We start from the raw sequence: 17,008 nt of genomic DNA on the forward strand, positions 1-17,008 counted from the left end.
ACAAGAAGTAAAGACCTGGCCTGGAGGAGGTTCTGTTCTGGCTGGGAGGACTAAGCAAGGTGCTAAGAGGACATAGAGGGGGTGTGAGGACGCCCAGTGTCCACAGACAGTGGGGCAACTCTCTGAGGAAACTGGAAGCAGAAGGAAGCAGCCAGCCGAGGAGAGAGAGTTGTGTTGGAGGTCACAGCACAGGCCAAGGCCTGGGAGGCGGGAGAGAGCTTGGGGGAGTGGGAGTGGCCAGGGGTCTGGGGTCACGAGGGCTGGGCAAAGTGGCAGAAGCCATCTTGCCTCGTGAGACTCAGGGAGTTTGCATTTTATTCCAAGCACAAGTGACGGACAGTGGTGACTGTTTGGGAAAACAGAGCCAGGAGCAAGGACAGCCATTCTTCCCCAGCCAGGTGATAAACTGAAAACATGTGAGGCCCCCCAGACTGAAGCCACACTGCCTCCTCTCTCTCTCTCTCTCTCTCTCTCTCTCTCTCTCTCTCTCTCTCTCTCTCTCTCACACACACACACACACACCAGCAGCCTGGAAGGTGTGGTCTAGCTGTTGAGTGTGCCCGACAAGGGGGGCAAAGATGGTAGGAAGTGGCCAGGTGAAATACAAGATGCCAACTTAGATTGAATTTGAGATAAACAAATGTTTATAAGTGTATCCCATTCAATCTTTGGGGCATACTTATACTCAAGTTATTTTTGCTTCTCTGAAATTCATATTTAACTGAGTGTGTTGTATTTTTATTTTCTTTTTATTGCTAAATCTGGCAACCCTACAAAGCAGGCCTTTCAGCTTTTGGAAATTCGCCGGCACGTTCCACAGAAGTCTCTCTCCTGAACAATGAGACCTGTGGGTTCAAGGATGAAGAGAGGGGCAAGCACACAAGATGAGCCCGCAGGGCGGCCCGAGAGGCCCCTTAACAAGGAGTTTTGAGCTCAGCCCTGAAGCCTGGAAAGGAAGAGAAAGGACATTACCTTCTAGGAAAAGAGGAAGTGGGAGTAGACCTGGGAAGGTAAGAGGCCGGGGCTTCGGGGAAAAGCACAGGCCAGGGGGGGAGGGCATAGCGGACTTCATGGAGGAGGTAGGCTTGAGGCTGGAAGCACAAGGTAGCTGGACGGAGAGGAGGGGCTGAGGGGCCCCAGTATGGGAAGGGGATAGTCCCCCGTCCCAGGTGGCAATCCCCTGTGGCATCATCTCCCAGCCTTGACACCACCTCTTACAAAGGCTTTTGGCACATGGGAAACTCACACACTAGAATGGTGAGTGAAAAGTACAAGATGCAAAATAGACAGCAAAGATGGTGTTGTAAGGGTTGAACTAGACCATCTGACCCAGAAACAGTAGGCGCTCAATAAATATGGGATCAATTCCATCATAGTTTTCCTATTTGCAGACAAACTCAGGGGAAGTACAGGCATCTCCAAGGTGGTTTTCTTTCAGTTTTGAGAATATTTTACTGGATGCATGAAAGAAGGAAGGAAGGAAGGAAGGAAGGAAGGAAGGAGGGAGGGAGGGAGGGAGGGAGGGAGGGAGGGAGGGAGGGAGGGAGGGAGGGAGGAAGGAAGGAAGGAAGGAAGGAAGGAAGGAAGGAAGGAAGGAAGGAAGGAAAGACACAGATGTGAGGTTAATAGGACTTCATCCAGAAACCATTGGTCCCACACTTAGAAGGTAATAAACATTAAGAAAAGAAACCTGCCTCCTGGTCCCTAATGGGAACCATGGCTCTTGCGTCCACAATAATTAGCGTGTTTGGGAGTTCCTGCTCCCTCCTCAGCCTGTGGGGCCCACACAGCCCAGCTGCCTGCCAAGTACAGCAGGAGAGATGGGCTCCACAGCTCCCAACTCTCCAGCCCCCTGTTCTCAGCCCCCTGGGCCTGTAGGGGGTGTAAAATCCTGGCTCCCCTGGGGTGGGGGCGGTGTGCTGAGGCAGGGGCTCTGGGAGGCCATCCCACAAGGACTTCAGGTCTCGCTGACCCGTCGTCCTGTGTGGCCTTGGGCACGTAGCTTCACCTCTCTGAGCCTCAGTGTCCTCTGTGAGGCACGGTTCGATTATGGTGATGTTGCCCTTCACTGATACAGAAAGGTCTGGGGAGAAGCTAATCCATGCCGGGCACCACAGGAGGCTGAAGCTATAGAGAAAGTCTTGGGACTCATGGCCTCTGTTCTCCCACAGAGACAGCAGATAATGAACAGGGGCATGGCCTGCGAGGTGACCACACAGGGTCATCCGGGGAGGCTCCTCAAACAGGCTGACTGACCTTGGAGCTTGGACCTGAAGCCTGGAAAGGAAGAGAAAGGACAAGTTTCCTCCCTTACTGCTGCCGTGTTGTTTCCTGGCACCCAGCTCCTGCTGAATGACAGGGACTCCCCGCTCAAACAACCAACTGCTCAAAGGGCCCCTCTTGACCCCTCCAACTTTTTAAGCAATTTGTTAACAATAACACCTGGGTAGTGTTTACTGAGTACTTACTATGTGTCAGCTCCAGGCTTTGAGGGGTTAACACGCTCTGACCACACAGCTGGGGCGGGACCCAGTGTTGGTGCCTCCTGGGACCTCTCCTAAAAGGAAGTGGGGGTGGGCACACAGCATGGATACCAGGACAGGCAGGGAGCCCTCAACCACACCCCCACCCATCAGACTGCTGAAGCCCCTCTGGACACCAGGCCCCACCCCCTCTTTCTACTGCCCCCTGCCCAGCAAAGGCCCCTGTAGTCAGACCCAGGACAGGTGTGCACACCTGTGGGTGTGGGGAGAGGGGTGTGCAAAGCTCTGCTCTGAGGCCAGAAACCAGACCCGGGCGCCCAGGGCCCCTCTAGGCCCACCCAGGTGTGCAGGGCAGTGGGCACCGATGTGAGCACAGCTGCCTCTCCCTCCACACGCCCCCACCCCTACCTTGATGTGTGTGTGCCCTGGGGGCAGTACTGAGGCGGGGCCACCTGGTCAAAGGAGACCCCTGAAAAATGGAGTGGGGTGGTGGGCACCAGATCCAGCGAAGGCGGGATCCCTGGGTTCCAGGCTCACCCCGTGACCTTGAGTGACTGCTCCTTCTAACACCCATGCACACTGCCCAGACTCCAGGGCCCCTTTCTGTCACCCAGCCCCTCTCTGCCACAACACACTCCTATGTCTCCGCATCCTTCCCCTCCCAAATGACTAGGACAAGGTAAAAGGAAGTGACACCTCAACAACTAGACCCCTCACTGTGCGAAATGAAGTCAGGCCCCAGTCCCTAAGTTGCTGGCTGTGTGACCTTGGGTAGGTCAGTTGCCCTCTCTGAGCCTTAGCTTCTTTGCCTATAAAATGGGGATCACATCAGCCTCCACCTTGTAGAACTATGGATGGGCTCCCTGGGAGATGCACTCAGCACAGACCCAGCACCAAGTGCACACATTCAGAGCGAGTGCCACCCCGTGCCAGGTCGCCCTGTGGGCACTGCGGGTAGCACATGGACTTTTTCATGTTGTGCCAGTTTATGTCCTGCTTCCTTCCTCCAAGGGCTGAGGCAGCTGCTGAGGATGGGGAGGATGTGGTCTCTGCCCCCCATCCCAGCCAGGACCACCACAGCTAGCTGTGTACACCAGTGGTTCTCAAAGCGTCATCCTGGGGCCAGCAGCCTGGGATCTTGCCCAGGATATTGCCCAGACCCATGAACCAGAGACCCTGGGGTGCAGCCCGTGATCTGTGTTTTAATAAAACCCCGGGGACTGATGCGCATGGAAGTTTGAGAAGCACTGGTGCTGACCATGAGCTCCTGGGGGGGGGGGGGGGTGGCCCTCCTCTTAACCCCCTGCACAATGTCTGGCTACCCCTGCTCCAAAGCCCCACCAGCTCTGTGCTAAACACTTGACAGTAGCCCCTAACTACAGCCGCTCATGGACCCGGGGTCCTCAAAGTGTGGCTCTCAGGGTACCCACAACAGGACCACAGGGATCTTAACAAAATGCACAAGCCCTGTGGAGTCTGACTCCTTAAGGGGGCCCAGGAATTTGCACTGACCCCCTCCCTCCCTGCTCCTAAAGCAGTCAATAGTCCAAGAACAGGGCAGAAAGAAGTGATGGGGTGCAGAGAAAGCCAGGCCCCGGAGCAGGCTGGACGGGAGGGGACGTCAGGCTCTCAGCTGCCAATGAGGGGTCATGGATGCTCCCCAGACTCACTGCAAACAGCTGCTCCTGGCAGGAGGGATCCCAGAGCTCCAGCCTTGGTAGTTCACCCTCAGGGGGACACCACTGGAGGGGCCAAGAATACAAGGATGAAATTTTGTGAAAAAATAATAGTAATATTCCCTGCTCTATGGGGACCTTAGAAAAGAAGGGACTGGGGTCAAAGGACCTGAAGCTATGTGACCTCAAGACTAGCTCTCCCCTCTGCACCCCCTCACGTAATTCCAAACGCCTTTCCTTCAATGGGGGGCGGGTTAGTGGGCTTCAAAGTGTCCATGCTGGGACAGCAGGGGCAGGTGAGGGCAGGTCCCATGGTCCCTGTTGGGTGGAGGGTGGGGTGGGCCCTGGCAGAGAGACAACAGCCCACCACGCCCTGGGCCTGCAGCAAGAGGGAAGGAGCTTGGCCTTTCCCACTCCCTGCTGATCAGCGAGCCCCTCACAGTTCCCACCCCACCCGCCCTGCACCTAGGCCCTCCCAGGTGGGGACAAGCAGGGGCGAGGTCATCAGGAAAACCCCAGCCCATTCCTGCGTCCTGTTGAGGAGGCTGCCCAAGGCACCCCAAGAGAATTGTGGGCTGGGAGCTCAGGGAAAAGGGGTGAAGGGTGGGGTGTGCTGCATAGGACACCAGCCTGCAGAGAGAAAGGTCTAGAATAATGTGGCCCACAGGTAGCCTTCCTGATAGGAGGTGGAACTTTTGAGGGAAGCTGCCTCAAAAGCCAAAAGTTCTTTGAGACTTCTACCTCTGTCTTGGGTTCCGTTAAAAATGTGAGGGGGTCTCACAGGGCAGCAGGCCATGGGCAGAGTTGAGGAGGGGGCCCAAGGAAGACATGATGGGACCCAAACCCTTCCTGCCAAATGTGTCACCACCTACAGTTTCCTTTTCCATTGGGGCAAACTTAACAAAAGGAAAATCAACTGTCTCCTGATGAATGAATTACAAAGAGCAGACTCCACCCACCCACAGGTCTGTCTGGCCCTGGTCTTGACCCAGCTCTTCTGATACCACCTTCAGGATGTTTTGCTCTGTCTGTATCATACTCATTATATTATTGGCTTAATATTTTTCTTTAAAGGGATTCACTCTTTTTACTTAAAGAAATGTATCTATCAGGAAACTTTATATGGATACTGTAAGTGGACTACTAAGACCCCCTGCCATAAATAGAAGATAAAAGTAAAAATAAATTACCATGAAAATCAGCAATGTTATTAAATTCTTCCTGGCTATTGTTGCCTGCCAATAGCTCCTTGTTGCTACAGGGTTGGGGAGTACGAGCTTCTCCAGGAAACCAGAGGGGCTGAAAGGAATGGAGAGAGGCATCACCTTTGTGTGGTGTGAGTCTGTGTGGCTCTGGAAATCACGCCTCTCCTTTTTCACCAGGGCTGCCCACCCCACACTTGGGAAACCCCAACCAGTGGGGGACACCCCTAGGCCATTGAACCAGGGGACGGGGCTCCCTGCAAGGGAGAGACCCGATCTCATTTAATGCTGACAGGTACCATTATTACCTCCCGGCTTAAGGCAAGTACCGATATGGCCCAGCTACAGATGACACCACGCCCTGGGCTACAGGCCTGGCCCATGGCCTCCTCTGGAAGTGGGCAGAACACAGCCTTCAGCCCTCTGCTCCCTGCATGGGCCGGTCTGTTCTCTACAAATGCTCCATATTTGGGGGGGGGCTCCCCTCCTCGGGGATGCCATCCCCACATAGCACCCCTTGTTCAACCCCGCCCACTTAGAGGCCTCTCCCCCACCCACAGTGGCTTTCCAGGGCAGGCACCGTCTCACTCAGGACTGTGGTGTCTGCAGGGAAGCTCTGCCATTTGGGACCCAAAACTCTCTGCAGGACCCCAGTGACTGTCACCTCCCTCCACTACAGCCCAGAGCTTGGCCCAGAGATGGTGGGGAAGGAGGGTCACACCCCAAATCCTCACAAACCACCCCCTCTTAGTGAAGCAGGCTGGTCGGGTCACAGTCATTGCATACGCTAACCATTTCCGTTATGAGAATGCAAGTATAAGTCTCAGAAAGGAATTAAAACGAGCAGTGGTGAAGAAGGGGGGAAGAAACTCATGAGAGTGCCAGGATGGTCCCCAAATGGTCCTCTGGGCAGGGGGCCAGCAAGGATGGAGGTGACGTTTCACCCATGCAAAGACTGCTAGCTGTTTGTCACATCCCCACAAAACCAGAAACAGGTCATGCTCTGACTTGGCTGGCTGAGTTGGGGGCCAGACATGCAAGTTGGTGGCGTATGTCACAGGCAGCAAATCTGTCACTTGGCCCAGTGGGGACTGTGAGGCCTCTGTCCACACAGGCCCCACTTGGCCATGACCCACTTCCGAAGCCCATAACACCCCTACTCTGACCCCACAACTTCTTTGGTTCCCTTCCCATCTAGATGCCCTCATTAGTCCCAGGAGACCCGAGAGCCCCACTCCCTCCCCTCCACAGAGTGTGATGAGCCCTGGGTAGGGAGAAGGTTATTCAAGGGGGGCTCATAAGCAGTGATCAAGTCCGCGGGCCTGAGGGCTCTCAGTCTCAGCCTGGGAGGATCTGACCTTAGACTCAACTTGAATTTAAACTTGAATTAGACTCAAGGATGAATTTGGAGGTGAGCCCAGCCCTTTGCAGCCTAGAAGAAGTGAGGGCTTGGCCAGGGGCTGTGAGCAGACCCCTCATCACATACACGTGCTTTTGAGAAACACTCAGTCCCAGAATCCCACCCCCAGGGTCCTTTGGTCAGGGAGCAGGAAAGCAGGGGGGGCCGTGATTGGCAGGGGCAGCCCCTAGGCACCCCACTCCACCCCTCAGGTCACCCTGAGGAATTGCCACCTTGAATCTTCTTGATCTTTGCCCCAAGGTCCAGGCAAGTGAAACAGGAACCCACCCCCCAAAGGCTCCCTAGGGCAGCACAAAATCCAGATGGAAATGGGAAAGCCATCTCCTAAAACATCTAAGTGCTCTGGTGCCAGCTTGGAGGCAGAGGAGACAGGAGAGGGTGGTGGGTAGAGCAGGGGGGTCAGTGCTATCCAGACCTGCATTCAAATCTCAGTTCCCCCCTGTTCCAGCATGACTTCGGGCAAGTTACTTCCTCTCCCTGAGCCTCAGTTTCCTCCTCAACAAAAGAGGCATGACAATAGCACCAACCAAACACAGGTTTTCTGGAAATTTCCATGCATCCGTACGGAAAGCACACGATGCCTGGGATATGTAGATAAAGTTTGTAGATGACAGCCATTATCATCATCGAATGTCACGTACAGACACGCATTGGTAGGTGTTAAACATATAAGAAAAAAATTAAGTAAAGAAATGTAAAGCTGAGAATTTCTATGCATTAATTCAATCTAGTCTGCAGATTGGAACCGATCCCTGCAGCTCTATTTCTGTGCAGCTCCTGGTGCAATGTCATGTCACAAGCGAGGAGCAAGGCTGCGGGAATGCAGGGGGTGGAGAGCACGTGCCCATGGGCACTGAGTCCAGCACAGGCTCGGAATTTGAATCCCAGTACCTCAACCTGGACAAGTGACCGCCCCTTCCTCAGAGCAGAGGTGAGAAGCCCGAGGTTCCTACTCTCAAGCACCAGCTCTTGTGCGGAATTCTGGCTTTCTGGCTCTTGCAATGCTTGGAGAGGGGCGTGGCCGCAGCAGGGCGTGGCCTTTGCTCACTTGGCCACGCCCACCAGGTGGGGTTGGTGAAAGGAGAGACCAGGACAGCGGCCAGGGCAGTGTGAGGAGATTCACATGGATTCATGTAGATCTGGGGGCGCCACAAAACCTCGGTCCCTGGACCACCGCCTTCACTGAGGGGAGTTGACCACCAAAAGGAATAGCTCTTGAGGCTGCACACTTGGCTATGGGGGTGGGCAGTGGCCAGGTGCAGGCCAGGGCAGGCAGGGGTAGGAGGAGGCCGGGCCGGCTCCTGTGCAGGGCAGAGCCTCCCCGTGAAGGTGCAGTTACCTGTCCCTCACTTATTTATTCATCAAAGTTGTACCATGTGTGGCCTGGGTTCGGGTCACCGTGCAGGGAAACCTCTACAACCAATACAGCCAGGTAACAGAAAGGTGGAATCGGGTCTTGCCTGGTGGGCCGGCAAGGACTTTGGATCTTCCTCTCCCTGCGATGAGAAGCCACTGGAGAATTCTGAGCCAGCAAGAGACAAGATTTGACTTGCATTTTAAAAGGATGGTTTAGGCTTCAGTGTGGAGAATGGACGGAAGGTGAAGCAGGAAGACAGTCAGTTAAAACAGGGGGTGGCTGCTGGCCCCGGGGGTCCCAGAAGACCTAGAGAGAGGCTGGGTAGATGCTGGTCTGCATGTGGATGTAAGAGAGACAGGAGTCAAGGGCAACTCCAAGAGTTTGGACCCGAGAAAATGAAAGCGTAGAGCTTCCATTTACTGTGGGAAGAGCAGGGTTGGGGTTAGCAGATCCGGAAGCATGGGTTGGGACGGGTTAAGTGTGAGGAGCCACGAGCCATCCCTTGGGAGGGGTCTGGGGACTGTGCAGTCCTGGAGTTCAGGGGAGGAGCTGGGCTGGAGGCAGGCTTCTGGGGAGTGTCCCTGTGAAGCTGGTTCTCAGCCCCAAAAAACAAAGAGACCACCCAGGGAGAGGGCAGACTGGAGAAGGGGGAGGTGGTCAGGACAGAGCCCCGGGGCAGATCCAGGTTAACTGGACAAGAGGAGCAAGTGGCAATTTGCACTGGGATGGGTGGTTGGAAAGGTGGGAGGCTAAGAGAAGGGAGTGTCCAGAGATGGGAGGAGTAACTGGCTATGTCCATTGCAGCTGGCAGGTAGAGTAATGTTCGGACCAAATGTCACCTTTGGGGTGAGCAACGTAGTGGTCAGCACTGACCCTGGCAAGGGCTGTGTGGGTGGAGAGCCTGCCGGGCAGGGCCTCGAGATCACAAGGTGGGGGGCGACCTTGCAAAGGAGGGGCTCAGATAAGCAGGCGAAGCTGGAGAGAATGTGGGGTCGAGGTCTGGCTTTTTTAAATAGGGGAGACATTCCTGCATGTTTGTTGCATGCTGATGGGGACAGTCCAGGAGAGGGGAGACAGATGATGATGGAGAGAGATGGGGCAAAGCTGCAGAGTAAGCCTTGAGAAAGTGAAAGGAATGAGAAGGTGCCACGGCTTGGGTGCCCGAGCACAAGAGGTAGCCACTGGACTCAACCAGGACGGGGATTTGCCAGTTGACCAGGAAGAGGGAGAGGGCAGGGCTGAGGGTGTATGCAACTGACAGGTCAGCCTGTAACTCGAGTGAGGTGAGAAGGAGGCGGGGAGGGGAAAGACAAGGGAAAAGGGATCAAAGATGGCAGGGGACAAAGAATCGTGGGCATCAAGGTCACAGAGGAAGTGTGTGGAAAGACAGGAGGCAGGAAATACAGGAGTCCAAGAAGGGGAGGCTAGAGATGAGGGTTACGGATGGGGAGGGTGTTACTGGCAAAGCCAAGATGCAGGTGTGGCCATGGAAGTGGCAGCGAGGTAGGAGCTGAAATGTCTTTGGAGGAGACGATGTCAGGAAACTGAGAGGTGAAGGCAGGTGAGGGGAGGACGAGGACAGAGACAGGCCGGAGCAGCCCTGCTCATTACGGGGGTTTCTGCCTATTCTGTTGGGGGGGAGTTAGGGGGTGGCGTCGGGGGTGGGGAGGGTTGGGAAAGTTCCTGTGGCCTAGCTCCAGTGGCAGGAAGGACCCTGCCTGAGGCCTCCAGGCAGACCAGTCTCTGACCCATTAACCAAGGACATCCCTTGATGGTGGCTTCTGGCAAAGGCAATCTTCAAAGGTCTTTGCTTTTTTTTTTTTTTTAATTGTAAAACACACATAACACAAAATTTACCATCTTAACCATTTTTAAGTGTACAGTTCACCAGTGTTAAGTACATTCACATTATTGTGTAATCATCACCACCATCCATCTCAGAACTCTTTCATCTTCCCCAACTGAATCTCTGTCCTCATTAAACAGCAACTTCCCGTTCTCCCCCCTCCCCCAGCCCCCGGCAACTGCTGTTCTACTTTCTAACTCTCTGAATTTGCCTATTCTAGGTACTTCATATAAGTGGACTCATACAGTATTTGCATGACCACCGAGAGCACAAATATCTCAAGACCCTGCTTTCAATTCTTTTGGGTACATACCCAGAAGTGGAATTGCTGGATCACACGGTAATTCTATGTTTAGCTTTCTGAGGAACTGTTTTCCACACCAGCTGCACCATTTTCCATTCCTACCAGCAGTACACAAGGGTTCCAATTTCTCTACAACCTCGCCAATACTTGTTGTTCCTTGTTTGTTTGATAGTAGTTCATTGGCAGTCATTGTTTCAGTTGGTGAACCAAGGGCATCCCAGGGGGAAGGCAGCAAAGAACCTGCAAACTGGGCGGGGTTGGGGGCCCAAACAGCAAGTGACAAGTCTGGCTGAGGTGCAGGAGTGTCGTCAGAGATAAGGCTGGAAATGTGGCTGGAGACCCTTGGATGCCCTGGGAGGAGCCTCGATGTCCCTCAAGAGGGAATAAGGAGCTCCTGCTGAGCTCTGAGCAGAAAGGGATAGGACCACAGACAAGAGCACGGATTAATCCTTGGGTGAAGGGTAGAGGGTGGCTGGAGAGGAAGAGAAAGGGGTGGGAAGCCAGATGAGAGATGCTTAGAACCGTCTGGAGGAGAAGAGAAGGCACTGCTGAGAGACTCCTACCACGACCAGCTCTAACTGCAATGAAGCCTCACAGGAGCCCAGCCCCAGGCCAAGCAAGCCCTTTGCCGCCATTATCTCAGCTTACCTGGTCAGGTGTGGGTACCTGGCTGCCCCAGTTTATAGATGAGGAGACTGAGGCTCAGAGAGCATAAGTAACTTGCCCAGGGTCTCAAAGCCAATACATAGCAGAGCCAGGATTCAAATTCCAATCTGTTTCCCAGAATCCCACAAGCATTTACTGAGCACCTACTGTGTACCAGGGCCCACACTAGGGGCTGTTTGATACCAAATTCATTGCTCTTGACAGCTACGCTACACCAGCTCCAAGAGTGGTCCCCTCCAAGCTGCTCCAAGACACGATGCAAGAAGGTAACTCACCAGGAAGTGGAGAAATTGGAGAACAATTGGAAATTGGAGAAACTGGCTAAACCATGTGAACTATTTTGGCGCACACATGAAGACTTGCCCGATACAGAATCTGCTGGGCCTAGGAGGGATGATTGCCCATGCGATGAAGGAGAGGGGAGCCCCAGGCAATTACATCCACAGCCTCCCCTCCCCAGCAGACGAGCTAATCATTTCCAAACGATTGGGGTCTACAAACAAGGAGAGCTTGGGGAAGGCTTCAATCCTAAGCAATTACATTTTTTGTAGGTCAACATGGCCAAACTTGACTGCAAGTTCATATGGTTCCACCTAATTCAAAATGGTGCCATGTCACTTCCACTGGCTTTCTTCCCTTCACCCAGCATTTGGTGAGTGGATACTGAGAGGAACAAAACACATGTGGCTCTTGTCCTCGTGGAGCTGTAGCCCCCTGAGGGTCGCAGACATAAAACACAGTCACAAGTGCAATGGGTAAAGGCAGCCGTGTGTGTGTGTGGGGGGGGGGAGGGGTGTTACGTGTCTGACGCATCAGGGACAGCTTCCCTGAGGAAGGGCAGTCCAAGTTGACACCCAAAGAATGAGTAGGATTGCTCCAGCAAGGTGGTAGAAGGAAAGTGTCCCAGAAGAAAAGCAAGGGCCAGGAGGCACTGGGGGAATGGACAGGGAAGTAGGACCTGGGTTCACTGAAGGAAGAGACGGCTGGCAGATAAAGGGTGAGCAGAGTTTTTATCTGTTGAGATTTTCAAAGGTCGAGGCAAATAGGGCTTAATGTCAAAAATATTTTAACAGGCGTAGAATCATTGAAACTTTCATGCTATGTCTTCCCTTTTGCTAATTCTGTTTTTTTTTTTCCTCTCTCTCTCTAGCCACCACCATGAAACGTAAACCAGGAGGCTCTTGCCCCATGAAGGGCCAGTGGATAAAATCTGTACCACAGAGTAGGGAAGAAGGAAGTTCCAACATAAGGAGAGTTCCTTAGACAGTAATAAGGAATGAAAGAGAGGCGAGGGAGGGAGGGCAGGACAGAGGGGAGGGAGGCGGGAGGTCACCCTTGAGGGTCCTGGGGCAGTAGAGAGATTCCGATAGACTTAGGGGATGTGAGGACAGTCAAGCTGGTGCCTGTGCCCCCCAGGATGTGTCCACATTGGGGCTGACACTGCACCCCACATGGCAAGGCTACAGCAGAGTAGAAATGGCTGAGGGTCCCCAGGCAGGTAGGACTGAGGACAGTCCCACAGAGACCCTCACTGCGGCTGAGCCGAGCAAGCCCAGGAGCTGAGAGGATCCAGGGACAGCGTAATGGGTTGAATTGTATCCCCCAAAAGATAAGGTGAAGTCCTCAGTCCCAGTACCTGTGAATACGACCTTATATGGAAACAGGGTATTTGTACATGTAATCAAGTTAAGATGAGGCCATCAGAGTGGATCTTAATGATACTCCTGGTGTCCTTCTAAGAAGAGGAGAAGGCTAAGTGAGGTGCAGGCAGAGATCTGAGTGCTGAAGCAACAAGCCTGGGGCCACCCGGAGCTGGGACAGGCGAGGAAGGATCCTCCCCTAGAGACTTCGGAGGAAGTGTGGCACTGGTGACACCTTGACTTCAGATTCCTACACTCTAGGACTGTTGTTTTAAGCCACCCAGTTTGGGCACTGTGTTACAGCAGCCACAGGAGACTAATACAGATAAGGAGCGGCTTGGCTGTGAGATGAGAAGTTTGGGCAGAACTGGGTCCCCGGTGAATGCCAGCATGATGCCCTCAGACCAGTGCAGACCAAACTAGCCGCACCCGAGCAGGTCCAACGACAACAAGTAGGATGAGACGTGCCCTCCCCAATCCCTTTAAGCCATGTGAGCTTCTCTACACAGTCCGACACCACCTGTGAAAGGAAACGGAAGGGAGACAGTCTGAGTACCAAGGAACCACCCTTACAAGGAGGGAGGGCTTGGAATTGATCAGCTATTTGCCTGAAAAGGACTGTTTTACAATGGGAGAGACTGACGTTCAGTTTTGTCCCCCCCACCGCCCCCACCACCAAGACATCAGCGGAAAGGGGGGTGCAAGGGGAAAATAAGATTGCTCATAGAAAAATCAATGTGTTTTGCACACCTTCGTCCGAGAATGTACATTCACCCCACTACACTTGTTTTTACAAAGAGTCTCCATGGAATTGGGGCACCTCTTTAAACACCGATAGAGGAGAGGCTCAGAGGCAGTAAACCGAGGTGGGGTGAACTGGTGCATCTCCAGATGGGGTGACCTGATTTATCATGAGGATGTTCACCAGAGCATGACATAAAAGAGAAACGTTGGAAGTAACCTAAATACCCAACCATATGAGATTGGGTAAATAAATAATTATAATGAATTACTATTAAAATCATGCTGTCAAAGATTGTTTAATAATATGGGGCAAAGGTTATGATAAATGCTAAGTAGTAATAATAATAATAATAAATCAGCCTAAAACATTGTATCTACAGTGTGATTGAAATATTTATGTGATGTTACTGTATCAGGCTAACTGCTTTAACAAACAATTCCCAGACTTCAATGACTTAACACTACAAAGGGTTATTTCATTCTCTTGGAACTATCAGGGGAAGGTGGGGTTTCTACTCCACTGGGTCATTCAGGAACCCAGGCCCTTCATACTAGTGACCCGGCTGCTTCCTGTGATCTTGGAGTTCTTCACTGAGTTCCTTCCATCCCATGAGCAGCAAGAAAAGAGTGAGTGCATGGAAGAGCAGAAGATTTTATGGGCCAGGCCCAGAAGTGGGTGACATCACTTCCTTCCACATTCCACACCAATCACATGCCACCTTACCCTTTGGGGATGCTGGGAAATGCAGTCTAGCTGTGTGCCAGGAAGAGAAGGGAAAACAGGATTTGCTGAACATATATCTGCCACAGTTTATATGCATAGAAAAAAATACTGCAAAGAAATCACCACATTTTAACAGTAATTATTTCTGGGTGGTGAAATTATGGGTATTTAATTTTTTTTCATATTTATATTTCTTTGAATTTTCAAATTCCCTGAAATAAACATTTACGACTTTTGCAGAGAGGGAAGAAAATGTAATTTAATAATTGACAAAATAGTGTCCAGGCTTCTTTTAGGATGTGGACAGGATTGTGTAGTCATCAGACTTTCGAGTTAGACTCACAGGTTATCTGATCCAAGGAAAGTTACATCACTTTCGAAAGCCTAAAAGTCTCCACATCTGTCAGTGGAAAAAAATATATATACTGTACCACAAAGCCTGTGGCTTAAAACAATAGAAATGTATTCTCTCATAGTGCAGCAGACTAGAAGTCTGAAGTCAAGGTGTCAGTGAGCGGACCCACGCTTCCTGAGTCTCTGACAGAATCCTTCCTTGCCTCTTCCCAGCTTCTGGTGGTGGCTGGCAATCCTGGACTTACAGCCCCATCCCTCCGTTGTCACTTAGCCTTCTCCCTGTGTGTCTATGTCCTCTTCTTATAAGGACACCAGACATATTGGATAAAGGGCCACCCCACTCATGTGTGGCCTCAACTTAACTAATCACATCTGCAATCACCCACTTCCAAATGAGGTCCCATCCGAAGGCATGGGGGTTAGGACTTCAACATATCTTTAAAATTTTATTTATTAAAAAAATGTAGTGACCATAGTTAACGATACTGTATTGTATATTTGAAAGTTGCCGAGAGAGTAGATCTTAACAGTTCTTATCACAAGAAAACAAAATTCCGTAAATACGTATGGTAACAGATGTTAACTAGACTTATTGTGGTGAGCATTTCATGATGTATACAAATGTTCAATCATTATGTTGTACCTGAAACTAATGTAATGTTGTATGTCAATTATACCTCAAAAAAATACTGAATGCCCAAATTACCATCTTTATTTATCCTTCATACCACTCAGAGTAAACAAAAACACATCCAAAAAAAAAAATTTTATGTTATCTTTGTTTTATATTGTGGAAAAATATACAAGACAAAATTTACCATCCTAATCATTTTGAAGTGTTCAGTTCTGTGGCCTTAAGTACAGTCACACTGTTGCATCACCACCGTCCATCCACATAATGTTTTGATTTTGCAAAACTGAAACTCTATGCAAGTTAAACACTAACTCCCATTGACCCCTCCTCCCAGCCCCTGGCCCCCACCATTCTACTTTCTGTTTCTGTGAATTTGACAACTCTACGTTCCTCAAATAAGCAGAATCATACGGTATTTGCCCTCTGTGACTGGTTTATTTCACTCAGCATAATGTCCTCAAGGTTCATCCATGTTGTAGCAGGTGTCAGAATTTCCTTCCTTTTTAAGCCTGAATAATATTCATCAACATACGTGTATCTTTTTAGGGGGACACAATTCAACCCATTCTCGGGGCCAGAGGACTGAGTTTTTGTCATTCCAATGTTAAGAGGCATAGACCTGAGGAGGAACCAGCAAAGCTTGAAGAGTGACAGACAGATGGGAGGGAAATAGGGGAATGTGCCCTGGGTATCAAGGAAGGAGTGAGGGTTGGTGCCTGGGCTGCTGAGGGTTAAGCAAGAGGAGGATGGAGACAACCATCGGGTTAGCAATGGGGAGGGGGTCACCGGTGACCTCAACAGCAGCAATGCCAGTGGAACAGGAGGAAAGAAGCCTGATTGGAGTAGGTTCTAGGAGACTTGGATGAGAAGAAGCAGGAAGAGCAGGCAGATAACTCTTTGATACATTTTGTCATAAAAGAGAAATAGGGTGATAGCAGAGAGAGATGTGCAGTCAGAGGTTTTGTAAAGACGGACACAGTTATGGCACGTGTGTATTCAAATGAGAATTATCCAGCAGGGAGGGGACAGACAGGGAGGCAGCAGGGGCTTGTCCTGAAGGACAGGAGATGGAATCTGGTGCCCAAGGCAAGGTTGGGCATCTCTGAAGCAGGAGGGGGCAGAGGGAGTGGGCCAGGTGCCAGAGGGGAGTGGTGGCAGTCCCTGGATATTCTGCTTATTTATGTCCCTCTGAAATAGAAAGCAGGGCCATCAGGGGAGAGAGTCAGGAGATAGTGTTGACAGTCTAGGGATCCAGGAGAAAGGACAGAATGGTAAGCGAGGAGAGGGGAGAGTGACTGCACCAGGAAAGGTCGCGTGGGTGCCCTTTGCTGCACGCTTCATGCCAGACACCATGTGAATGATGTTTCACACCTGTTCTCACTTAATTCTCCCTACAACTCTGTGACAGACAGTCGTCCCCCCTTATCCATTATCTCCAGGGGATATGTCCCAAGACTCCCAGTGGATGCCAGAAACCATGGATAGCACTGAACCCTATATAGTATATATTTTTTTCCTATACATATCTTTCCACTTAAAGGAAGCACTTTCCAGCTTCTCTTGGGCATATCTGATCTGCCAGCATCACTGCTCTTGTACTTTGGGGTCATTACTAACTAAAGTGAAGGCGACTGGAACACAAGCACTGCGATATGGTGGACAGTGGATCCGATAACCGAGACAGCTCCTAAGTGACTAACGGGCGGGAGCGTGTAAGTGTGGACACGCTGGACAAGGGGATGATACGTGTCCCAGGCGGGAAGGAGCAGGATGGCGCGAGATTTCATCACACTACTCAGAATGGCTCAAAATGTAAAACTTATGAATTGTTTATTTCTGGAATTCTCTATTTAATGTTTTCAGACTGAAATTGACCTCTGAAACTGTGGAAGCTGAAACCACAAAGAAGGGGGGACCATGGTACTTTGTTACTGCAGCCCGAGGAAATCCATCAGGCC

At 51.4% G+C, this 17,008-nt stretch overlaps 2 long non-coding RNA genes across 3 annotated transcripts in view; one reads left to right on the plus strand and one right to left on the minus strand.

Moving 5' to 3' along the window:
- The first annotated feature begins 283 nt into the window (after positions 1-283).
- Positions 284-2,456, plus strand: LOC141571196 (uncharacterized). Its single transcript, XR_012495978.2, has 3 exons — positions 284-398; positions 782-1,010; positions 2,172-2,456. It is a non-coding gene; the product is annotated as an uncharacterized LOC141571196 (long non-coding RNA).
- A 5-nt stretch (positions 2,457-2,461) lies between these two features.
- The window catches only part of LOC148754944 (uncharacterized), a 33,473-nt gene continuing 18,926 nt past the window's right edge, over positions 2,462-17,008 (minus strand). Inside the window, exons 3-5 of one of the 2 annotated variants that reach the window (XR_016019346.1) lie at positions 5,350-5,458; positions 4,154-4,225; positions 2,462-2,557 (exon numbers count right to left, since the gene is read on the minus strand). This is a non-coding gene — a long non-coding RNA (uncharacterized LOC148754944). Of the gene's footprint in view, positions 2,558-3,763; positions 5,459-17,008 lie in introns of those variants that run through there. The other variant, XR_016019345.1, reaches the window with a different exon arrangement.

Source organism: Rhinolophus sinicus, chromosome 16, assembly GCF_057876585.1.
Source record: "Rhinolophus sinicus isolate RSI-liver-muscle chromosome 16, RSI-T2T, whole genome shotgun sequence".
NCBI classification, from domain to species: domain Eukaryota; kingdom Metazoa; phylum Chordata; class Mammalia; order Chiroptera; family Rhinolophidae; genus Rhinolophus; species Rhinolophus sinicus.